Source organism: Canis lupus, chromosome 34 (genome assembly GCF_003254725.2).
Source record: "Canis lupus dingo isolate Sandy chromosome 34, ASM325472v2, whole genome shotgun sequence".
Classification (NCBI taxonomy): domain Eukaryota; kingdom Metazoa; phylum Chordata; class Mammalia; order Carnivora; family Canidae; genus Canis; species Canis lupus.
In genome coordinates this window covers 10,130,868-10,135,014 of record NC_064276.1, presented here as the reverse complement: position 1 = coordinate 10,135,014, position 4,147 = coordinate 10,130,868, and the positions used below count along the sequence as shown (strand labels likewise).

Genomic DNA, 4,147 nt, shown 5'->3' with positions numbered 1-4,147 from the left:
AGTGTTGAAATACAAAATAATGTAATAATGTAATATCCTTTTTCTTTTTTCTTTTTAAATATTTTATTTATTTATTCATGAGAGACAGAGAGAGGGAGAGAGAAAGAGAGAAAGAGAGAGAGAGAAAGAGAGACAGGCAGAGGGAGAAGCAGGCTCCATGCAGGGAACCCGATGTGGAACTCAATTCCGGGACTCCAGGATCATGCCCTGGGCCAAAGGCAAGTGCTCAACCGCTGAGCCACCCAGGCATCCCAACAGTATCCCTTTTCAAACATAAAGACTCTTAACTCTGGGAAACGAACTAGGGGTGGTGGAAGGGGAGGAGGGTAGGGGGTGGGGGTGAATGGGTGACGGGCACTGAGGGGGGCACTTGATGGGATGAGCACTGGGTGTTATTCTGTATGTTGGCAAATTGAACACCAATAAAAATAAATTTATTATTAATAAAGAAAGAAAGAAAGAAAAATAAAAATGAACCCATAGAAACAAAATTAAAAAAATAATAACTTTATTTAAGTATGATTTAGATGTCATAAAATTCATCCATTTTCAGGGTCCAAGTTAATGATTTTCAGTAAATGTACAAGTCATGCAACCACCACCTGTCTAATTTTAGAACATTTAAGTCATCCTCCAAAGAAAGCATGTGTCTCCTTGTATGTACTCTGCATTCTCACCCCACAACCCCACAACCACTGATCTACTTTCTTTCCCTATGCCTTCTCTGGGTATTTCATATAAATGGAGTTGTAATGTGTGTAACTTTTGTGACCAACTTCTCTCACTTAACATAATCCCTTTCAGATTTCCCCATGCTTTGGATTGGTACTGCATTCCTTTCCATTACTGAATAGCATTCCATATATGAATATACCATTTCCTTCATTCATTTGCCCACTGATGACCACTTGGGTCATTTTCACTTTTGTGCTACTGTGAATAATATTCACATTCAAGTCTTGTCTGGATATATGTTTCCATTTGGGGGTTAGGTTCCTAGTATTCTCTCTCTCTCCCTCTCTTTTTAAAAGTAGGTTCCATGCCCAGCATGGAGCGCAATGCCGGGCTTGAACTCATGACACCGACATCAAGACCTGTGCTGAGATCAAAAGTCTGACATGTAAATGACTGAGCTACGCAGGCACCCCGTAGTATTATCTCTTTAATGCACATGTAATATTCAAGCTTACAAAGGTCTAAAATTTTTTTATTCATTTTAAAAGAAAGTGTAGTGTTTTGAGCATATAAATACAGGTGTATATGTTCTTTCTTACCTATGACTGGGGTGATGAGCTGAATGTATGAGAATGGATTAACATTCTGCAAATTCCCCATATGCATCACTACATATTTTCTTTCCTTTTTAATGTTATTGGAGAATCCGATTAAGCCTGTGATCTATGTAAAAGAACACAGGTGACAAATCTGTGTTGAAGGAGAGAGCAAGAAGAGTTTATTTCTAAATTAACAGGGTTGACTAAGCGATAGCTGCTCTATTGGAGAAAATCCTGCTATCCCTGTGAGTCCCGTTATCTCTCCAACGGGAATAGTGATTGTCACACTGATCCGAGGGGGTCATGGAGGTGAAGTACCTGAAATCTGTTCTGTGTAGAGAAAAATACCAGAAAACGTGTTTCCCAGGGATGAACGCAGGCAGGAGCTCAGATGTGGGAACTTACAAATCTCAGGTGTTGAAAGCTCTAAAATTACAAAGGACCAAGTATCTGAAGCACTAGGTTTCTAGGTGTAAGATCTGAGTACAGAGAGGAGAAACAAGATTTGGGTTAGTCAGATCATTCAAATGAGTGGATGATCTGGACTCATTATAATTTTTTCTATGTCATGTTTTTAAACTGAACAGTTTGAAGTGAATAGTTCAAAATGTAATGTACACATATCACTGGCGTGAATTTTATGAATTTGGGTACATATCTCCTTCCTATCAGCAATGACAATTACCACAATCAATGCTGGCATGACGGCACCATTTGATGAGCTCTGGAAAGCAGGGGAAGGAAGCTGCATTCTGTCCACTGGGCTGCATTTCTGGGCTCATTGGGTCTGCACCGTGATCCTCACATGCCACCTATAAACTAGACAAATGGAATTGGGAGAGTCTCTTTTTCTCCCCCAACACACACCAGCCTCCGGGTTCCCAGGAGGAAATCGCAGTGAGGTCTGTTCAACTGTTCACCTGTCATAGAACTTTACTCTGCAGGTTCTAGCCATGGATACAAAACAAGCTAACATACTGGAAAGAAAGAGACAAGAGTCACATCATTTTCAGAAAATGACCATTCCTCTAAAAATCTCAAGAGAAAGAATGAAAACTATTTGTTCCATGAGTTTAGCCAAAGATTTGGGTAGAGGACGTTGAGGGACGGCTCACTGTTCGATCTCGAGACTGGGCTTGTGTTCACGTCAAGAGCCAGGGAGAATATATGACAGTAGAGGAGTTCTTTCTCTGTGACAACAGAACACTGAGTGTTCTTAGAACATCAAGAAAGAGGGCAGCCCGGTAGCTCAGCAGTTTAGCACTGCCTTCAGCTCAGGGCCTGATCCTGGAGACCCAGGATCGAGTCCCGCGTCAGGCTCCCTGCATGGAGCCTGTTTCTCCCTCTGCCTGTGTCTCTGCCTCCCTCTCCCTCTCCCTCTCCCTCTCCCTCCCTCTCTCTCTCTCTCTCTCTGTGTGTGTGTGTGTGTGCCTCTCATGAATAAATAAAATCTTTAAAAAAAAGAACATCAAGAAAGAAACATACCAGAAACACACAGGATGCCAAAGAAGACAGTGATCTCATCTAAAGTAACCGGACTGGTGAGGTCAAAGCCAGGCTCCTGGACAAGATTCATCACTGTTGGTTACTCATCTCCCTGAGTTGATTTATAATACTATGCAATTCCAATCAAAATGCTAAGGCTCACCAAACGTCTAAATGGATGTTATAGTTGAGATAGTTTCAAAGAGTACTGGGAGAGCTTCTATAGTTGCCCGACAGCCCAAGGTGCACTAGGCTATGATACAGATCGGTGAGCAAAGGAAAGAGAGGGAGAAATAAAACAGGGTGGTCATACCAGAAACAGTCTGAATTACCACAAAACCTTCAATGGACGATGAGTGAGGCGTTTGGAATGATCCAAGAAAGGGTCACTACCAGGTCTCTGCTGTGTACCCCACGCTAAAGCAAACCCAGAGGGCTGGAACTCAGTGCAAGTCGGAAACAGAAGATGTCCACATGAGGGCAGACAGCACATCCATCTCCCTCAGAATAACATCAGAGATCACAGCCATAAGAGCCTTAATTAAGAAAAGTCGTTTAGTGTGTAAATCAATCAATACCATCAACACATTGACAGTCACGCAACAAAACAGGACAAAGTTGTGCCCCCCCATGCTCTCCCCACCACGGCTGACAAAGGATTTTTATTCTTTGTGTGGAATAACGAGAAAACCTATAATAAAGAAAAGATGTAACAATCCACATGAGAAATGATAGCAACCATGTTTTACGAAAGATAAATGAATGAGCCTTAAAAAAAATTCTTAGAAATAAGAAAAATAAAACTTTAGATTGTGAGAGAAGTTTTACCTGCCAGATTGGCTTGGATTTGAAAGAACACCACCGTTCAGTGCTGGCGGTGGCTCAGGGAGGCGGGGGCGGAAGCACTGTGCAACCTCTCTGACCTCTCTCAAGGATGTGGTGGCATCGTGTAAGCAAAATGTTCCCTCGCCTATATGTGTGTGAGAACTCACTTGGTTAAGCATGTGAACATACAGTAATACACCCACTAGGTATGAAGAGAACATTTTGCTCAACACATAGGTACACATTATCCTCCACAGAGGGTTGCATGGGGAGTTACAACAGACATATTACAAAAGAATAATGTTTCTGACCTTATGGTAGTAAAATTTCTAGTTTGTTTAAATCTGTTTTCTAAGCAACTGTGTTTTTGGCATTGAGGGTATTCTGATAATATAAGAAACACTCCTTGAGATTTTGGGGGCAAGATGGTGGAAGAGTAGGGGCCCCAAGTCACCTGTCCCCACCAACTTACCTAGATAACTTTCAAATCATCCTGAAAACCTATGAATTTGGCCTGAGATTTAGAGAGAACAGCTGGAACGCTACAGTGAGAAGAGTTTGTG

The 4,147-nt window shown here is 41.8% G+C and overlaps 1 long non-coding RNA gene across 1 annotated transcript; it reads right to left on the bottom strand.

Moving 5' to 3' along the window:
• Window positions 1-567: 567 nt before the first annotated feature.
• LOC112662834 (uncharacterized) lies at window positions 568-2,459 on the bottom strand. The gene is made up of 4 exons (XR_003138873.3): window positions 2,390-2,459; window positions 2,195-2,251; window positions 1,960-2,086; window positions 568-1,604 (listed from the first exon to the last, which is right to left on the bottom strand). It is a non-coding gene; the product is annotated as an uncharacterized LOC112662834 (long non-coding RNA).
• Between the last annotated feature and the right edge of the window lie 1,688 nt (window positions 2,460-4,147).